General features: G+C 41.5%; 1 protein-coding gene across 10 annotated transcripts in view; it reads right to left on the reverse strand.

The window, feature by feature from the left end:
- The window catches only part of mef2d (myocyte enhancer factor 2d), a 209523-nt gene extending 202107 nt beyond the window's left edge, over window positions 1–7416 (reverse strand). For all 10 annotated transcript variants that reach the window (XM_041792910.1, XM_041792905.1, XM_041792903.1 and 7 more), the window contains exon 1: window positions 7257–7416. The gene's annotated coding sequence lies outside the window, so the exon portion shown is untranslated. The remainder of the gene's footprint in view (window positions 1–7256) is intronic.
- Window positions 7417–22080: the final 14664 nt, after the last annotated feature.

Below are 22080 nucleotides of genomic sequence, written 5' to 3' on the forward strand. Positions count from 1 at the left end.
GACGGATCGCTGCCTGTGTTTGCAATTCAGCAGGAAGCTGCTGCAGGAGAGAATGATTGTACTTCCTCAAATGAACGGAGAGAAGTAGGGAGAGGTTTTTTTTTTTTTCCTATGTTTTGACTGAAGCCGGCAGAGCAAACGACGGAGCACATGGCTGAGAACAACCAACCCCCCCTGAAAACTCTGACTCGGTGAATTTAGATGGATGCTCCAGAGAATTAATTCTGAGATTATTTTCCTGAGAAAAACTGTCTGTTTAGGTTTCCGTTCCGGCGCAGAGCTTTACCCTGTCCATGAGAGCGGCAAATGGCTTCGCCTGCAGTCACGGTTCTCAGGAACACAAAAGCCCATTACTGGAGCTCAGCCCATAAGTTATCAGCAGCTTAAAACCCTTTTCAGCCAACAAGTCCCGTTACAATATTCGCTTCAATTTGTGGATTGTGTTCTTGTGTGAGTACACGAGTGAAAGATGAGCCCTTCAGAGACTTAAGAGACTCTGCTGTATGAGTGTAATGGAAGAAGAGACAGATCAGATCTAAAGAGCATCATCAACATTTCTTCCCTCCAAGATTCACAAGAGTGCAACCAGCAGCTGATGAAGCAACATGTTTTCACTGCCAGCTTCCTAATGGCTGCAGCGCCACAGGAGCCCTGCGCTTCATGTGGGTACGACAGTATCACTGTCATATCTGACAGACCACGCCGAGAAAAAAGAGGTGGGAACATATCGACAATACGCAGCGAATCATCATGTGATAAACTTCTGAAAAGTCTGATTATACTTTTTTTAAATGTTATTTTTAACAGATTTCCCAGACTGGTTGACTTTCTACACCCCTTCTTTGAGACGTCCTATGGTGCCGCTCAAGATATGTAAAAGCATCGGTGAAAGATCCACCTCAAAACTGTTGCGGACGTGTGACGGTTTCAAACAAAAGGTCGGGGGCAGAAAAAGTCGTGTTTTTATGAGTGGAGCTTAGCGAAGGGGAGAGGGAACCACCATCAGCCTCCCCTCGCTGACTTGGCCTTAAAGCACGAAAATGCAAGATACAAGTGGAAAAGGAGAACCAAACAACAAAGTTTTACAGACTGTTGAGGCTCTGGTGGCTTTTAAACCTGATGTGTGGAAGCATTTCGGTTTCCCGGTGTCAAGAAGTGAGAAAGAAGCAGACAAAAACAATATGCAGACTCTGCCAGACTGCGGATGATGGGTTATGAGTAACATGAGGCGCTGCCTGGCAAACCATCACCCCCGAAAGGGTTCAAGGTGAAGAGGCGATTTAAGGAAGTGTTCACAATCCCCCTTCAACAGCGCCAGGGCTCCACAGATCCAGTGTTTCCCATACATTCATAAATTAGGCCCGCCACAAAAAAAGTTTTGCGCTACCTGTTCACCCTCGCTCTGTGAATGTAGCGTGTCGTTAAAATGACGATATTGCGAATATCTCAGTATAAGTTATGTGGAAGTTTTAAGCCGCCAGCGTGCATTTGTCGCTGGGGTTTCGCTTCTCCCATTGTCCCTGAATGCATCCCTGACAGCAGAGAACTGTCTTTCTTTCCTCCGCCCATCCAGAAAACTCCTGCACATGCGGCTTTGTATCAGCAGCGAGAGAAGCAAGGAAGAGGAGGGTAAACAGAGCAGCGTGGCGAGTTAGCGGAGAGTTAAATGCCTTTTAAGACGGACAACAAGAAACAACGCTGGATCTGCAGCGTTGAGCAGTAGTTCAACTTTGAAAAGGAGGAGGTCGAACTCATGTGGTATTCGTTAAAATACGCCGCAAGATGACCCCGAGATAACGCCAGCCGTGACAGAACACGCCGCTAAAGACATGAGCCCAGTGTTGTTGAAAAGCCAGGATTTAAAAAATCTCATAAAGATACTCAACCCAGAATACGTGATTTGCCTGGGTGGGAGCATTTTGCTGAAAACTCCCTGCCAGAGTCGTACATTCATTCTGTGAAAAGTGAGGAGTTCTGGTCTGATGCCAGCGATGTATTTCTAAGCTTGATGCACACCTACATCACTTTTTTGCACATATTGAATTTGCACACTTACATTGCATCACAAGCCATCCTAACATGCACAATATTTTCTTTATCTTGTATTATTCTCATTTATTTAGTAAGGTTCAAATGGATCAACTAAACTGACGTACGAAACTATTTACCCTGAAAACAGACCACATAACTGATGATTTACCTGATCATTTCTGGTCCAGAAGAAACTTGTCCTCTTTCACACTAAAAAAATAGTTTTTTTTTACCGCTGCACTGATCAGAATATAGTTTCTTAAAAAGCAGGGATATCAGATAATGCCAAAATCAAAATCATCTCCTGAACCCAGTATCGTATCGTTACATCTCTACATAAGACACACCTAGATCAACATATCTGAAGAATTCTGCTCTAGATTAAGCTGCTGTGTCTGAAACTCTGACATGAAAATGCCCAGATGGTGATTATGATGGTGACAGAGGCCAGAGTAAAGCTACAGACTGAGGCCAAACTAGGAGAATCTGCACGGTAACATCATCTCACAGCAGGAGGAAGGACGAGCTGGGATGATGTATGTGTGGAGGGTCAAACCTCCTGTTAGCTCTGTCATCTAGACCAGGTCCTGAACGTGGGGGTCGCCAGACACTGAGAGGGGTCTCCAGATGCCACATTTGCCACTTTAAACCAATTCTGCTAAATCTGAACTTGCTTTCACACTTTTTCCCACCAATTTTGCCCATTCTAACACATTTTTACCACTTGAAAAAAATGTCCATTTTAAAACCTTTCCACTAGTTTTTTTCTGCCCATTTTTGCCAATTCTTGTCACTTTCTGCCCCGTGTTGTCTCTGTTGACCCATTATTGCTCATATTAACCATTTTAGACTATTTTTACACCCATTTTTGCCCATTTTTTAACCAAATTTCACTATTTGTTATGTCCATCCTTGTCGGTTTAACCTATTTATGCCAAATTTTGCCTATTTTCATGCCTCAGTTAACCCATTTTTGCCAGTTAGACCAATTTGTCATCCCATTTCACCACATCTTCCACCCATTTTTGGCACTTTTAAATCCCCATTTTACCAATATTTATGCCCAATTTAGCCTCTTTTATCCAGGTTTGCAGCTTTTTGCATATTTTTTGGCACTTTTATCTAATTTTGCTACTTCTAACCTATTTCTGCACTATTTTTCCCACCATTATTTTGCCGTTTTAATCCATTTTATTTCTGTTTTTAAGAAAGGTGATTTACATTTTTAAGAAGACTCTATACTACTGCATAAAAGAAATTTAAAAATATTGTTTACTTGATAAGAGTGGCTTTTGTTCAGGTTAAATATAAAATATGGATATCCCAGCTTAACTTTACCAGGATTTTGCTTACCTCCATGGGCCTCCTAGTTTTCCTGGGCCCCAGAAAGCTCTCTCATTTATCCCTTGTCTGCTCATGACTATTCTTGATTGTGCACGCCTGTGGTCAACCACCTTCAGGTACAGAGGGGGTCCCCAGTCCCTGGTATCTATATTTTTGGGGTCACAGGCTTAAAAGGTTGAGAACCCCTAATCTAGACAATGTAAGAGATGACGGGGATTTTTTTTTACCTGCCTTATTAAACCCCAAACTCCAGACACAAATCATTCTCCCCTGGAAAAAACTCACTAGTATTTTCTGAGTGCAACTTCTGATCAAACTCAAACAAGCATCAGCGTGAAGATTTAAGCCTTAAACCAGCAGAGAGGAGGAAGTGAAAGACTCAAAGTTGGCAAGTTTTCTCTGGTTCTGACTCAAGCAGGCGGCTCTGATTTCACTTCAGCCCTTTCATTTGTTTTTTATGCTTGAATCTTGAATCGTGAATTCTTCAGTGGAGTCGTAGCTCTCAAAGTGAGAGGTTCAGGAGTAAATCTGAAGGACAGGTGTGAGAGTTACGACTCATTTTATGGACTAAAACGCTGCCAACAATGACACCATGCAGTTTACTGCTCCTGTTTACGCCTCTATCTCGATATCATCCGAGGTTACTCGGCTGCCAAAGACTCGGAGGGGAAATCTGCTCTCATCTGACGGCTGTGGCTCTCAGCGGCACCCTTATCTGGCTCTCCCTTGGGATCCTGTGACACCTTTTTGGCAGCTTGGACCGTACCTGCAGGCGTTGCTGAAAAATCTCATCAGTGGGTGTTGCAGTGGATCCCTGAGCTGCACCAGATAATGATGTAATAGATAACCTGCCTGCTGACATGAGAGACTCCTCTCCAGAGACGGATTCTCATTGTCTTCCTGCCCTCTAATCCCAGTCAGCTGCCACTAAAATCCAAAGCTCCCAGTCCTTCCTAGAAAACATTTTCCAGGACTTTTCCAGGTAGCTGAGCCTGTTAACCAAAATGTTCCTTATTCGAAAGATGTGCAATCTATGACTGCAACAATGAACTCTCCCATGCTTAAATGATAACAAACTGACCATCGTATGCTGCAAACACCACTCAGTCACTGAGTGGTGTTTGCAGCATGCTGCCTTTCCTTACTACTGCTGCCTATAAAGTTCAGTCACTGTTTGATATGATCCTTTACATTTACCCTCACTGAGGACAACTGCACTGGTTTTGGGGAACTCAGGCATGAAATGAGGACAATATCTAAGTAATTTTCCAGAACATTCTGCTCTTTCTTTGGTTTTCCATGTGCTTTACATGGCTGGGAAATTAGTCATCAACTTCCCTGCTTGTCCGGGTTTTCCAGGATGTACTGGAACTCACTCTCGAGAGCCAGAACGCACACTAAAGTGCCTTCTTGGGAGCCGAAACACACGCTAAAGTGCCCTCTTGGAAGACAAAACACACACTAAAGTGCCCTCTTGGGAGCCAAAACACATGCTAAAGTGTCCCTTTGGGCGCCAAAACACACGCTAAAGTGTCCATTGGAGCCAAAACATGTGCTAAAGTGCCCTCTTTTGGGCCAAAACACACGCTAAAGTGTCCGTTTGGAAGCCAAAGCACATGCTGGGAGCCAAAACACATGCTAAAGTGCCCATTGGAGCTAAAACGTGTGCTAAAGTGCCCTCTTTTGGGCCAAAACACACGCTAAAGTGCCCTCTTGGAAGCCAAAACACACACTAAAGTGCCCTCTTCAGAGCCAAAACACATGCTAAAGTGTCATTTTGGGAGCCAAAACACGTGCTAAAGTGCCCATTGGAGCCAAAACACACGCTAAAGTGCCCTCTTTTGGGCCAAAACGTGTGCTAAAGTGCCCTCTTGGAAGCCAAAGCACATGCTAAATTATCCGTTTGGGAGCCAAAACACATGCTAAAGAGCTCATTAAAGTCTAAACGTGTGCTAAAGTGCCCTCTTTTGGACCAAAACAAATGCTAAAGTGTCCTCTTTGGAAGCCAAAGCACATGCTAAAGTGTCAGTTTGGGAGCCAAAACACATGCTTAAGTGCCCATTGGAGCTAAAACGTGTGCTAAAGTGCCCTCTTTTGAGCCAAAACACATGCTAAAGTGTCCTCTTTGGAGCCAAAACATGTGCTAAAGTGCCCTCTTCGGAGCCAAAACACACACTATAAGTGCCCTTTTGGGAGCCAAAACCCATGCTTAAGTGCCCTCTTTGGAGCCAAAACACAAGCTAAAGTGCACTCGAGAGCCAAAACACGTGCTAAAGTGTGCTCAAGAGACAAAACACACGCTAAAGTGCCCTCTTTGGAGCCAAAATGCACACTAAAGTGCCCTTGAGAGCCAAAACACATGCTAAATGTCATCTTGGGTGGCAAAACGCACTCTAAAGTGCCCTCAAGAGCCAAAACGTGTGCTTAAGTGCCCTCTTTGGAGCAAAACACACACTAAAGTGCCCTCCTTGTTGGCAAAACCCACTAAACTGCCCTCTTGGGTGAAGAAAACACACTTAACTCCAGAAGACCATTAGGACCAAGAAATACTATGAAACACCACTGTTGCAATGATTTTTATGTTGGGCCATTTCTTTATTTATATTGATCCAGAACTATATCTCACAGAACCAGTTTGGATTATCTGGTGCTAATATGGTGTTAAAATGCACTAGAATACAGGAAATGACATCTATTGAAAATGTTCCGGGGGAAGACCCCCTCAGGATTTATTTATTTATTTATGTGTTCTTCACAGTCCAGTGTTGAATCTTCACAGTTCTTGTGGATGCTGATCCTAACTACAAACTAACTTTAGTAGTCTGCCTAGTTAGTCTGTTTTAAGACTATATACTGTGCCATGTGTATAACATATAAACATGTCTAAAGTGCCCTCGAAAACACGCCAAACTTAGTGCCCTCTTCGGTGGCGAGAACGCGCTGTATGTGCCCTTTTTTTATTTTCGCCCCTGCCCTTGAAAAGTCTGTGCACGCCACTGTTCATCAGTCCCCAAAAAACATCTCTCTGATACCTTGACATGAGCTTGATTCTGCTTTATTGATGCCATCATTATAAGGGCTGCTTCCACGGGCAAAATGGTTTCCGGGTTTGAGGAGGAAATTAGAAGTTTGATGGCACTCTCTCCCGGGAGAAAAGCAATTACGCACAGCAATGAGAGCACAATTGTCGGAAATGGGCTCATGAAAGAGACATAAAATGATTCCACAGACACAGTCGTTTAAGGGATATGAAGGAAAGCATCCAATATGTTTTTTTAATAAAAGGAGCACAATTTCAGGAGTCACTACAGCCTCCCTGAAGCAGAAACATCGTTCTCTTTATCTGCCCACTTCTCGCTGCTATTTAAACCCGTCATTTAATAAGCGAAATTGATGGCGCGATAAAAGTTGCCAATAAAGCAGGCGTGCTTCGCTCAGAGATGAAATCCATTTGCAGAAATGAAGAGAAATCGCGTCAAAAGGCAGGCTGACACTTGTCGTAAATCGTTCCTGACAGCTCCTAATGGAGTGTTATTACTGTTGCGCACGAAGCTCCAAAGCCAGCGGCTGCGGGATGTTATTGACAGGAGGGAGAAAAGAAAGCTCTGATTGCAATGCTGACAATAACTTAAAAAACTACGTGAAGCGTTGCGTGTCCTTGGTGCATAAACAACGAGAGGAGGATGAGGTTTTCCAGGCAGAGAGCTCCGTGCAGAGCCGCCTCAGAGTTACCACAACCACAAGCGCTGCGCCGGTTATCACAACTCGGAGAGCAAATATTCCAACAACAGCACCCCAGCGCACGGACGCACGACTGCCAGAAGTAGCCAAACACAGGAAGAGGCAGAAAATGTGGCAAAATGCGGCGAGGAGTGACTTACCCGAGCGGTGTATCCACATCTGTTAGGTGAGACGGAGATTGTTGTTGCATTCAAAGCGCACAGACGAACTGGAACTGTGCGCTGCGCGCGGTGGGCTACCAATTAAAAAAAATCTTCCTACTTGATGTACAAGGTAACTATTTAGTTATGGCAAATGGTGCCTAATCTATCCTGTGGCATTGCTGTGTGATTGACATGAGCGCTGCCAATGAGCGTGGACTGCCCGTGCAGCTTTGACCAATCGGATTTTCCGCGTGGAGTTAATGGAAGGCGAGCTGCGAAGTAGGAAGGGCTGATGGCGACATCATGTGTTAGGAGTTTGTATCCCTCCGCCTTGTCATATTTGGAGAGCGGCGGACCAACTTTAACGATTTTTTATATGAGAAGCTGCGACGGTGCCGGTGGGCATTTGGTGATTTGTTTACGCACTTAAACGATCTATCCGCCACTTTTGGGCACAACAGGTGTTGAAAATTGTCTCAGTTAACTAAAAATTTTATCATAAAAAACTCCTAGCAAAGACTGATGGGCTGTTTATTGATTCTAAAGGGAATTCAACCTCAGCTTCTCCACTAAAACTCACAGCAGAGGCAAAAGCAACAAGGTAAGGTGATAATAAGCAACAACACATCAAATAAAATGCTAAAGAGAGCATGGTGTAAGTGAAAATGTAATATAAAAGAGCAAACGTATGATACTTGAGCATAAGTGGAGAAAGAAAGCTGTGTGGAATAGCTGATAGGCAGTGATGTGCAGGGGGGGCACAATTGTTGAAAAACGCGCGCTAAAGTGTCCTCTTGGGAGGCAAAACGCGTGCCATAGTGCCCTCTAGAGCCAAAATGCGTGCTAAAGTGCCCTTGAGAGCCAAAACACGTGCTAAAGTGCCCTCTTGGGAGGCAAAACGCGTGCCATAGTGCCCTCTAGAGCCAAAATGCGTGCTAAAGTGCCCTTGAGAGCCAAAACACGTGCTAAAGTGCCCTCTAGAGCCAAAATGCATGCTAAAGTGCACTCTTTGGAGCCAAAACACACGCTAACGTGTCCTCTTTTAGAGCCAAAACAGGCACTTAAGTGCCCTCTTTGGAGCCAAATCACACGCTAACGTGTCCTCTTGGGAGCCAAAACGCATGCTTAAGTGCCCTAGAGAGCCAAAACACACACTAATTTGTCCTCTTGGGTGGCAAAACACACTCTAAAGTGTCCTTTGGGAGCCAAAGCAGACGTTACAGTGCCCACTTTGGAGCCAAGAGAAGGCGCTGTATGTGCCCTTTTTTCTTTTCACCCCTGCCCTTGAAAAAGTCTGTGCACGCCACTGCTGATAGGCCTATTATCATGAGTAAATGAACATAAGCTATGATATTACAATAATGCATCATTAAATATGGGTTAAATACTGACTAAACTGTGTGAAATAGCAGTAACCGTATTAAGTTGTATGGTGCTGGTGACTGGTGTGGGTTTAGCACTTGTAAGGTGGCTTTTTGTTGCGGTTGCTAAAGGGGCAAAACCACAACAAAGAGGCGTAATATTGTCGGTTATAGAGCCTAAAAGTAAGAAAACTTATTTCATTATCTTGTACTTATTATGAAATAGTGGTTTTATTTACCTATAGTTGGTTTTCCTGCGTCTTGATACGCAAGAGTCCGGCGCACTACTTCCTCTGTTCCCGGCGGAGGAACACCGTGTTTACACTGAGCGTAAGAGTGACGTGCAGTGGCAGATACAGTCAGTGTGGCGCGTGAGGCACGTTACGAACACATGTTCGGTTATTTACTTTCCCATGGAGTTTAGCTGTAGGTAGAGAACGTGGACGTTTTATTGTACACTTTATTTCCTCACTGTGCACAGGTCCTACTGCGCTGTGCGTCATGTTACGTCAGTGTGAAGTAAATGGTTTGGCTGGGACATTTAAAGTAATAGGAGAGACGGTTTTATTTTGGTTCAGAGCTGAGAGTAGTGGAGGAAAACAGGAGACTCCATCGACCAATCAGAGATCACCTCATCTATTTAAGTATAATATAAAGCAACGGTGTCAAACTTAGTCACAGCAGGGGCCAGATTCTGACTTTGGGTCTAACAGGGTCAACATTTAACCATAAAATGTCAACCTCGTTTCCACCAGAATACAATTATGGGGGATAAAAACTTAGCACTGATTATAAATGATTTTGATATTAAAAAAGTCAACATGATAAGTCTAAAGACTCAAAACCTGAGATGAAAAAGTCAAACTTATCGGTTCAAAAAGTAAAAACAAGACATTTAAAGGCAAAATAATGTACTTTAAAGGCAAATATATGAGATAGAAAGTTGATATCATGGTTTTTGATGGTAAAAATATGAGAGAAAAGTCAAAATTATGAATTTAAAAGGTCAAATATGGGATAGAAATCAAAACTGTGAGTTTTAAAACTCAAAAAATGAGATAAAATTCCAAATCAGGAGTTTCCAAGGTCAAAACAATAAGATACAATTCTTAATCATTGGTTTTAATGGTCAAAATAAGATATAAAAGTTGAAGTTAGGAGTTGAGAATGCCAAAATGTGAGCAAAAAGTCAAAATCATGAGTTTTGAAAGTAAAAATATTGCTCAAAATTTAAAATTGTTACTGTGAAAGGTCAAAATATAAGAGAAAAGTCAAAATTATAGGATGAAAAGGTCAAAATAAAAGATGAAAATCAAAATCATTAAGGGCAGAATAAGGTATAAAACTTGAAGTTAGGAGTTGAAAATGTGTGCAAAAAGTCAAAATCATGAGTTTTTGAAAGTTAAAATATTACTACCAATTAAAACTGATAATCTGAAAGGTCAAAATATAAAAGAAAAGTCAAAATTATGGGATGAAAAGGTCTAAATATGAGATAAACTTCAAAATCATGAGTTTGAATGGTCAAAATGTGAGATAAAATGAAAAATGATGAGTTTAAAGGATCAAAATTTTACGTCATATTTTAAATTGTGACTCTGAAAGGTCAAAAAATGAGATAAAATTACAAATCAGGAGTTTCAACAGTCAAAATAAGATAAAAATCAAAGTTAGGAGTTGAAAATATCAAAATGTGAGCAAAAAACGTCAAAATCATGAGTTTTGAAAGTAAAAATATTGCTCAAAATTTGAAATTGTTCATCTGAAAGGTCAAAATATAAGAGAAAAGTCAAAATTATTGGATGAAAATGTCAAAATATGAGATAAAATTCAAAATCATGACTTTTAATGGTCAAAATTTGAGATAAAATAAGAAAATTGAGTTTAAAAGATCAAACTTTTGCTTCAAATTTTAAATCATGATTCTAAAAGGTCAAAACATAAGACAGAAAGTTAAAACCACAACTTTGAGTCATAATTGTGATGTACAACATTAAAAGTTTGAAATGAAAACAAACTTCTTTCCATATTCCTGACTTTTAATCAAATTATCTCTACTCTTTACTATTTGTAATTTCTATGACTCACCAGGGATTATAAATCAAGGTTAAGTTCACATTTTTGTACTGGAGGAAATCTGCAGGCCTCATACTGGGTGGGCCGGGTATAACTGCACCACGGGCCGGATTTGGCCCCCGGGCCTTGAGTTTGACACCCGTGATATAAAGACTCTGACAAAAATACTAACTAATGTGAAGACAGCTCTAATGGTGGATAAGAACCATAAAGCAAGTTTAAAGAAAGTTAAAAGGCCAGTATGTTATGTTTATGTTTAATATGTTTAAAAGTCATTTTTGAAAAATAATTCAAGCAAACTTTAACTCTTTATTTGTTATTCTTTTAAAACCCCAATCCCAAAAAAGTTGGGGCGCTGTGTGAAATGTAAACAAAAACAAAATGCAAGATTGTCAAATCTCTTCAACCCATATTTATTCACAATAAAATATGAACAACACATCAGATGAAACTGAGACATTTTACCATTTCATGAAAAATTATAGCTCATGCATTTGATGGCAGCTACATATCTCAAAAACGTAGGGGCAGGGCAACAAAGGCTAGAAAAGTAAGTGGTACTATTGAAAAACAGCTGCAGCAGCATTTTTCAGCTAATCAGGTTTATTGACATCAGATAGTGGCTGGGTTTAATTGGAATATTTTAAGGCAGAGTCGCTTAGAAGTCAGGATGGACAGAAGTTAATCTGTGAAAATTTTCATCAAAAAATTGTGGAACAATTTTAGAAAAATGTTACTCAACAACTATACCACATCCATCACAACAGCCTGGCAGTAGAAGAGTCCGGGTCCTGAACTGGCCTGCCTGCAGTCCAGACCTTCGCCAATTGAAAACATTTGGAGAATTTTCAGAAAAGGAAAAATCCAGCAAAGAAGACCCAGGACTATTGAGCAACTAACCTACATCGGACAAGAATGGGACAATATTCCTCTCCCAAAACTCCATCAGTCCCAGTATTAAAAGCACTGGCTCTGCAGTCTGTGCTCCATCTGAAATCAGGATCATGATGGAAATCTGTAGGGCCATGAAGTGACTGATGGGAAAGGGTGTTTTTGTAGTTTTCTCAAGGATTAGTCTGATATACTTTCACATTGAGAGATAACAACCATGGTTACATACTTTATCATCACTTTATCAAGATCTTGAGAAATCAACTCATTATTATGGGAACACAAAGGTTGTTTTTCTCCAGATAAGCTAAATGAGTCCAACCTTTGAGAAAACAGCATTTACTGGTCATCACAGGAAAACTGGCTAACATTAGAAGTACTTATCGCTTCCCTAAATCAGTGGTTTTCAAACTTTTTTCACCCAAGGCACACCTAAGGTTAAGTCAAAATTCACTGTATTCATATCAATACAAAATAGACTTTTGAAATAATATAACAGTCAAGGTGGCCCATAAGGGGAGATAAAGGGGAGAGGTTTCTGGGCCCAGACAACTGGGGGTGGCAAAAGTCGGCAAAAGGTGGCAAAAATAGGTTAAAGTGATGATAAAACATGGCAAAATTGTGTAAAAAGTGGCAAGACAAAGTAAAAATGGTTAACAATTGGCATAAGGGGCCAATTGAAAGTGTCAAAAAGGTGGCAAAGATGGGTTACAGGTGGCCAAAAGGGTTAAACATTGTAAGAAGGTGGTTAAAATGGTTTAAAAGTGATTAGAAAACAGGCAAAATTAGCCAAAAAAGTGGCCAAACAAAGACAATGTGAGTGAAAATTAGCAAGAAGTTGACAAAAAAGGGTTGAAAGTGTCAAAAAGGTGACAAAATAGATTACAAGTAGCAGAAAAGTGGCAAAAAAGGGTTTAAGTTGCTAAAACATGGTAAAAGTGAAGAAAAAACTGGCAAAAAATGTCCAAATAATAGCAAAAGTAGGCAAAAAAAAACCATCAAAAAGGTAGCAAAAATGGGTTAAATGTGGCAAAAAGTTCCAAAAAGTAGCAAAAAAATTGTTCAATTTTTTTTAAAAAGTTGCAAAATTGCAGCCAAAATGATTTAAGTTGACAAAGTTAGTGGCAAAATGGGTAGAAAATTAGTTAACTTGGTTAAAAGTAGCATGAATAATGATAATTTCAACACCAATTTCAACTCTATAATAGGTTGCCAAATGAGATAACTGTTAGCCAGGATGCTAGCACCAATGCCACTGATCCAACACACACACACTCGTCAATAAATCACAACTGGGGAGGGTTCATTCTCTGGGTTTTTCAGGGGTCCAGCCAGATTCCCATGGCACACCTAGACTTGTCTTGTGCCTTGCCACACCATTTGAGAACCACTGCCCCAAACCATAAATAAAATAGAAGAAAATTTGGACTAGAAGCACAGACATGCCTGAATGTGATGCATGGCGGTGTCACAGAGAGAATATGCCACACAGTCTGCTCCGTCACGCTGAAGTCATACGACACGTGGAAGCACACAAACACAGCAGGACGGGGACAGCTGTCTCCATCAATGACACCCGGACGTTTTACAGCTGTAGGTTGGCGCTGTACAGGCGACATGTGTGGAGGCTTTTATGCTCACTTAATCTCACTGGTGGCGTTTTAAACTGCTGTCAGGATGCAGTTGTATGGTTTCACTTGTTATTGTGGTGTGCATGGTATCATGATTTTTGATGGTGAAAATATGAGATAAATGTCAAAAACATGAATTTAAAAGGTCAAATATAGGATAAAATTCAAAATTGTGACTTTTAAAGGTAAAAACATGCGATAAAATTCTAAATCAGGAGCTTTCAAGGTCAAGACAATAAGATGAAATTCTTAATCATACGTTTGACTGGTCAAAATAAGATATAAAAGTCAAAGTTAGGAGTTGAAAATGTCAAAATGTGAGCAAAAAGTCAAAATCATGTGTTTTGAAAGTAAAAATATTGCTCAAAATTTAAAATTGTTACTGTGAAAGGTCAAAATATAAGAGAAAAGTCACAATTTTGAATTGAAATGGTCAAAACATGAGAGAAACTTCAAAATCATACGTTTGAATGGTCAAATTGTGAGATAAAATGAAAAAAAATAGGGGTTTAAAGATCAAAATGTGAGCAAAAAGTCAAAATCATGAGTTTTGAAAGTAAAAATATTGCTCAAAATTTGAAATTGTTAATCTGAAAGGTCAAAATATAAGAGAAAAGACAAAATTATGGGACGAAAAGGCCAAAATATGAGATAAAATTCAAAATCATGAGTTTTAATGGTCAAAATAAGATATAAAAGTCAAAGTTAGGAGTTGAAAATGTCAAAATGTGAGCAAAAAGTAAAAAATCATGCATCATGTGCAATTCTTCAGTAAAAAAAGGAAAACTAAATGATAAATTATTATGTAATACAATCATAATGACTCATTTTCAGCACAGTGTGCTGTTTTTCATGTACAGCCTTTTTTCAAGATCACTGCATCACCATTGGACGCTAGATTTGAGCACATTGTCCTGCTGAGGAAGCATTTTTGGGCTTTTCTGTACCAGACAAGGGTAAATCTGTAAGCCTAGTTGCACTATTTTTAAGATTTAAGATGGTGGCTTTACTCTTTAGTCTCCTTAGGAATCAAACTTTTATGTATTTTTGATGAAAGTAAATTTTTCATTGTTTTTTTCCTGTAAGTTTTTATTAAAGCAGATGAAGCTGACTGGGGCTGAAGATGAAATGAATTAACTGACAGTAGTGGTAGTAGTGTTGACAGAGACACACAGAGAGGGAGCAGCACACAGAGAGATTACACCGTGTTTTCTGCTTTGCATAAGAGGATTATGGGATGCTTTTCAGAGGAGAATTGCAGCAGTCAGATGGACGTCCCGCTGCATTCCTCTCACGCCGTCCTGCTCGTACAGCTGGGTAGTCCGGCGGTCAGCCGCTCTGGCCTTGAGGTCAGGGAAAAGCCACGGGAAAAATGTCAACAAACAGCCAGGCCAGAGAAAAAAACACAGGAAACAGAGTCTGTTGCAGAGACTTAAGCAACAAATCCACGGCTACTGACTGAGCTATTGTTCAAGTTATTTCTTCAATGTGTCCGATGAAGCCATTATTTCATTATGAGATAGATGAATAAGTATGACCTCATCAGTCTGCAGGAGTTCCCAGTCAAACATGGGAAGAGCTGAAGTTTGGCGCCCCCATTTGAAGCAACCTGGAACAGCCTCACTATAGGGGGAAGTTCACTGGGTGCAAGACATCGTTTTCATGTCATAATTGATTTAACAGGATGAAGAGCGACTGTAATGTGCAGCTGTGAAAACATCCTGATAACATGTTCTTTCATATGTGTCACATATTTAAACATAAGCTTAATCAAAGAGCCTGCAGGGCTGAGAATGGTTGCATTAAAATATTTAAGGTGGATTTTCAGTCTTTCATGTTACTTCCTTTTGTCTGCATTGGTCTTGGGTGTTTGCATTTCCAGACAAATGCTGCTGCTACTGAGTGATTGCTTTTACTAACCTAACAGTTAGATGGGACATGTCTCATCCATCTGAATGACAGCGTGTCTGTGTTAGAGAAGGGTAGAACCTTCGAAAATAATCTTGGAAAGTGATTGGACAAACATTCTGTCCGTCTCTTTCATTACTGGTCAATCAGAGCGGAAGATGAAACACGGCTGAGTGCGCATGTGCAGCTCCAGTGAGTAAACTTGACACAGTAGCCGGTTTCATTGCTAACTAGTCAGATGGTGAAGAACTTTCAGTGTGGTTCTTCACTCTTCTTTTAATAAGGAAATGTCCGGTTCTGAGAAAGATGCCGCTATAGCTACATCCAAGCTAATCTCTGGCTGGCTGTACAACTAAACCTCACCTGTAGCAAGAGGGATCCAACTGCAGTCAAAATGGCCGACATGGGTGTCGCTATACATCCACTCCATGCCGGAAGTCCCAAGCGGAAGTTTCTTCTTCCTGTTGGACTCAGCTGCCAGTGTTTGTCAGTCTTTTTTGTGCCGAAGCCTAACCCTTGGTGCTGGATCTCAAATATATCCCCTTCCCCACTGCCTTACCTTGAACCTAACCACTCAGGTTTTAATCCCTAAGCCTAACCTTAGACATACGGACTTCCAGTTGAGACTTCAGGTATGGATTGGATGTGTGTCGGCCATCTTGTCTGCATCAAGATACTCTTGCATGAATCTGAGACCAGGGACTAGAGCTACCTCACCCGGAACAGGGAAACAGTGAGTATCTGGTGGCTGGTGCCTCTCCCCATGGGGCTTGGTTGGGCTGAGCCTGAAAAGACAGCATGGAGCTGCCCCCTGGGGTCAGGTGCAATGTAACTGGGAAGCAGGACAGGGTGCAGACCTAGTCGTACTGACTCCTGGAAGCACAGACTGGTTTAACTGAGATCCCTCAGGAGGGTGTCTGGGCTCTGCCTTAGAGACAGGGTGAGGACTTTGGACATCCAGAGGGATCTCGAAGAGGAGCCGTTGCTCCGTGGCATTCAAAGGGGCCAGTTGAGGCGGTTTGGGCATCTGATTGGGATTTTTCCTGATTGCCTCCCTGTGGAGATCTTCCAGGCTTTTTCGAAGCTGGGGAATTCAGAACTCACTGGAGGGATCCCATCGTGCCTGGAAGCACCTCAGAATCCCTCAGGAGGAACTGGAAAAGTTGCTGGGGAGAGGGTCGTCTTCTGCAACTGCAACCCAACCTTGTTTTCTCCTCTTTAGGTGGGGAGTTAGTCTCTGCCGCAAACGAAGGAGTTCAAGTATCTCTGGGTCTTTTTCATGAGTGAGGGGAGAATGAAGAGTTCAGATTGATGGACAGACTGGGGCAGCACCAGCAGTATTTCTAGCATTGAGGACCATCGTGGTGAAGAGGAAGCTGAGCCAGAATGACTGACAGACTGAGATTTGAGGTACACGTGCTGCATGTTGGCTGCATGTTCCTTCGTAGTATTACCTCCATAAATCTCTACAAATGTCTTAAATCATCGTACAACTGAGACAGGAAAAAAATTGAAATAGATTTTAGAGATAACTTGATCAGTCTTAAATGAATGGAATTGAAGCGAATAAAGTTGGAGTCAAACACCCAGGAGGGAGAATCTCAAGTGTTGTTCACCTGAAAACACACTTTTAAGCAGCTGCTGTAATAAATTTCATATTTCTATAACAGAGAACACGTCCTTGTTTAAACTCAGAAATAATCTGGCTGTCACTACAGACAACATCTCACCAAATATCTGCATGATATTTTTATTACTTGGCCTCATGTTTGTGCATATTGCAGCTCTGGGAGGATCAGCAGGCTCACATGGTCGTATTTAGTGGAGCTTTGGCAGATATAAACAAGAACTCAATAACCCCAGCATTGTCTTTCAGCCTGATTATTCAGCTCCCGACACTCTGGAAGATTGCTAATGTGTCCAGGAGGGCATGAGGTCACCATGGCTGGAGAGCGGCTGCAAAAATTGCCTGTTGTTATGCAATCAAGAGGAGATGCATTTTGAATTGAGTTGCTGATGTGAAGAATACTTGAAGCTGCTTCGTGTTTGAGCAACAACTCCAAATATTCAACCTGAGAGCATAGCTAAGTGTTCTTTACATCTGTCGTTGTTAGCCGTGCTAGCTGTGGGTCAGACTAGTAACACTAAGGTCAGTGGATTATTTTGTAATTTCATAAAGACATTCAGCGTTGACAAAATTTGTACGATAATGATTTTTCCTCACCTTAAATGGTTATAGATGGCAACACCAGCCGGACTCTCTCATTAAAGCTCTGCAAGATGATTCTGGTTCTGCACAGAACTTCAGTGTCCCAGTTTTGTTTGGCTTTCTCAAGTATCTTTGTGTTTGGGCATGTCAGTGTCAATTTTATCAAAAAATGTATGAAGAAAAATGTCTGTTGACACCTTTTTTTCTTTTTTCACAAAAGGCAGATGAAACAAGTCCAGTCAGGTATGCTGGTTTGGCACTTTGCCACCTCAACCTTGGTCCAGTACTGCTCTGGCTTCCTGATGGCCATCATCCAGACCTGTGCCAGGCCCATGCCCCATCACTTTCCAGCTGCCCCCTCCATGATGCATGCAGCCAACCCCTGACATCTGGACCAGCCCACTGGGTCCTGGGCCCCCAGACCTGGGAAAGTGCACCAAGTGCCCGTAAAAGCAGCTGTAGTCCCTGTACCAGGTAGCTGATCCTTCCCATCCCCGCTCTCCTGAGTACATCACCCTTAGACAAACGGTAGGTCTCACCAAGGATACCCACTGATGTGCCGAGGAGAAGCTGTCCCAAAGGAGTCTAGTTGTCGCCCCGGCCATCAGTGAACTTCCAGGACTGACAAGAGTGTAGACCGGAAGGACCAAAGAACGAAAGACTCTGATTTTTGTCCTCAGATACTGGGAACGCCACTATGACAACCCCATCTCCCCATGTGCCAGCCAAGTCTGTGGTTAATCTCAACCTTACACTTAGTGGATTGATGGATTACTATGCCGAAGTAGGTGAGCTGCTCTACAACTTCACAGACACAGATTTGCCCGCTTCTAATGCACTGATACTCATGTGGCTCTTTTCTATTTATTTGTGGCTCTTTTATGTCTTAATTTCAAATTTTGATTTTTTTATTCCCCAGAAAACCTTAAAAGGGAAGCTTTTTGCCCCTTTTTACCATTTTTTTGCCACTTTTCACCCATTTAAGTTACTTTTGTCATTAAATACCATATTTTTTCCTGTTTTGACCATTTTTACCACTTCTTTTTGTGACTTTCTCCCATTTTTTGCCACTTTTCACCCAACTAAGCTACCTTATGCCATTAAATATCACCTTTTTTCTTTTCTTCCCCATTTTTTATCCCATTTTTGAAACTTCTTTTTGCCACTTTTTCCCATCTTTGCCACTTTTTTCCCCATTTTTACCCCTTTTTACCATTTTTTTGCCACCCTTTTGCCCAATTAAGCTACCCTTTGCCATTAAACACCACTTGTTTCCCTTCTTCCCCATTTTTGCCTCTTCTTTTTGCAACTTTTATCCCCTTTTTGCTTCTTTTTAGTTTTATTGCCACTTTTTACCCATTTAAGCTGCCTTTTGCCATTAAATACCACTTGTTTCCTATTTTTTGCCCATTTTAGTCACTTTTCACTCCTGTTTTTGCCACTTTTGGACCATTATTTGCCACCTGTAACTCATTTTTTGTAACTTCTCACCCATTTCTGCTACTTTCTGACTTGTTTTCCACTTTTCTCCCCATTTTTGCCCCTTCTCATCCATTTTTGATGCTTTTTGACCATTTTTGCCATCTTAAACTTATTCTTATTTCTACTTCAAGCCATTTTTGCCACTTTTCACCACTTAGATTGTGGCTCTTATAGCGGCCAATCCATCCAAAATTAAAGCTACTGCAGGCTAAACACGGGAGTCAAAGTGATAACGCGCACTCCTTACTTTATCGCACCAAACCCAGTTTATTTACATAGCGCTGCATCTTACCATTTAACAACTTTACCGAAAAAAACCCGATAATAGGTCAAATTTTAACCAAGAACGTGCGCTCAACAGAAAATGTCCTCCCTGTGCTCACCCCACTCCAACTTCCAGCAGAAGCACCCCACAGGTGCACAGGTGAAGTAAATTAACTGATCACCACCGTGCCACCAAACATCACACCCACTAATCAGTGTGTAAACCAAAACCCACCTACACCCAAAGGCATCTCCAAAACTTACATGTTTGGCTCCTACAGCTCTTGCAAAGGTATTTTTCAACAATTTGCTATTTGGTTGAGCAGGGTTGAGAAACACTGGTCTAAGGTATCCCCAAATGCCTGGATCCTGCATTCCCAAAGCCGTCTCACTCAGCAAGTTAAGAGGCCTCAGGACACCTACAGTTTCTGCAAGGATCACAGCATCATCAGCAAAGTCCAGATCAGTGATCTGGACATCATCCACAGTTCACTGCCCCTGTTGCCCGCTCCATTATCCAGTGTAACAGGTACTGAAGAGCGTAGGTGCTAAGATGCATTCCTGCAATGAGACCATTGCTGTGTAAAAGCAGGTCTTTGATTATATGATTGCAATGCAGTGTAAGTTTAGTGGTCTAACTGAATCTGAATGTGACTAAAATGTATTTACTGGACAGCCAAACATTAAGAAGTGTGTTTTTATTTATTTTTCTTGTAATAAGTGTCAATATGGAATCAAAAGCGACGGAATAAATTGGTCAACAGACTGAAATTTTTATCAAATAGAGTAAAAAACAATATTAGGGGGTGGCCCTGCTCCTCGCTTTGAAATGTCCAAATGGTGCAGTCCAGTGCTGCAAAATAATGCAAGTAACTTTAATTTAACCATAGTAAAAAATATTGCTCATACATAGGGACATTATAGTTCAAAATTACATTAAAATGCAGAGATATTTGTACAAAAACGATGCAACATTTGTTGCTTGGCTAGCTGGTTAACGGGGGCCCTGTGTAATATTTTTTCTGGGTGCCTAAAATCCTTAGCTACATCCCTGGCAGGAGGATGGATGGATGCATGCATGCATACATGGATGGATCGATGGATGGATGGATGGATGCCTGGATGGATGGGTGACTGGATGGATTGATGGATGGATGGATGGATGGATGAATGGATGACTTGATATATGGATGGATGGATGGATGATGGATGACTGGATGGATGGATGGATGGATGGATGGATGGATGGATGCATTCATGGATGGATGGATGGATGGATGATAGATGGATGCATGCTTACATGGATGGATGGATGGATGCAGGAGCTGTTAGGAAGGTTAAATCTGTAATTCTGCTCTATATGGTGTGGTGTTAACCTTGCAGAGCAGATTGATTTGCCAGTCTGTCATCAGGCAAATCCAACTTTAAAGCTCCAATCCACTCTGTTTGTGCCGCACTGACCGCAGTTCTCACCATTTAGTATCATCTGAGGAGAATGAGGCGGTAGCTGGGTTCAGTTGTACTGAAAGCTAAATGCCATTGCTGCTGCTAAAATGTAGCAAATAGCTGCAGTCTAATCAGAACTGCATCACATTTCTCCATAACAAGTGCCACGCCAAAAGCTTTTAAAGACCTGCTTCAGCATGAGGTTGCGATCATTAAGGTGGAGGTTGAAAAACAGCTGTAGCATGTTATAAGTAATAAAAACATCAGAGATATCCGTGCAAATAAGATGCAGATACCAGAAACAGGGATGCTAGTTTATCATGTATGCAGGGATATGAAGCACCAGGTTTCTGCATGTAAATGAAAAAAACTTTCTTTGTAATTAGTAAATTTCAAAATGCAAACATGCATCATACATCAAATGTGCTGTTCTTTTTGAGAAAAATGTAAATGTCTTCGACCTTTTTGAGAACTATCACTAAAAGCAAAAATAAGCCCTGGGCTTGGCTGCGTGGCTGATTGTGTTGTGTGCAGAGGACACGTGCAAGCTTGCGAGTCTAAAAAACAAGAAGAAACATCTCTGAAAAAGTTCATGGAATTTTTGATCAGCAGGAAAAACAAAGTTTGTACAGACTGTGTTTTACAAAGTAACAAAATCTCCTTCTTCACACTTTGTGAGAGGTCAGAGTCTTCAGAGGAGGCTCACATCTTCACACTCTTGTCATGAGTTTTCACACATCTCCTGTGACAGGCCTCTGAGCCTGCTGTGAAACAACCTGCACAGACCGACGGCTGCTTCACGTCTGCAGCAGCTGCATCTTTCTCTCCACTGTAGTATGTGTCTGAGTAGAAGCAGAGCAACCTGATGACCTGCAGCCTCTCTCATCACCAGGCAGCAGTTCAACCAGAGCAGCGTGCATGCACACTGACATGTAGAAACATGCAGGAAATTACATACAAACAAAGGAGACCGCACGGTAAATGATTGCAGGATCATAATAAACAGACTCTGTTGTAAAGATAGAGGAGCTCGCTAAAACGTTTGGGAAAATACTGTGAGTCATTCTGACTTCAGGGTCACCAAATCTAGATCAATAATGGTTTTATTGAAGGATTTTCTATTGAAGTCTCCTCCCCTGCAAGGCAAACTCTCTCTATCAGATAAAATAACAGTTTCAGTCATCTGGAGGCCACAGGCAAAGACCAACACAAGACCGTTTCTCATTTAGCTGAAAACAAAGCTTGTAGAAGGCTGGAGTTTGAAACAATTAAACCATGCTAGAAATGCTTCATTGAATTCTTTCTACTTTAAAGCTTTTGTTTTGTTTTGCTATATTTTATGCAGGTTTTATTGCTCATTATTTTGAGGCCCATCCTCAGGACCCCACACCTCCACTACATACTTGAACTCCCTCACCTGAGGCAGAGACTCACTCCCCACCCTGTGAGAACTATCCAGAGAGTCTTAGACATGGGGGTGCTTATTCTCATACTAGCTGCTTTGCACTCGCCTACAAACTGCCCCAATGCTTGCTGGAGGACTCCAGCTCAGG

Source organism: Cheilinus undulatus, linkage group 8 (assembly GCF_018320785.1).
Source record: "Cheilinus undulatus linkage group 8, ASM1832078v1, whole genome shotgun sequence".
NCBI lineage: Eukaryota > Metazoa > Chordata > Actinopteri > Labriformes > Labridae > Cheilinus > Cheilinus undulatus.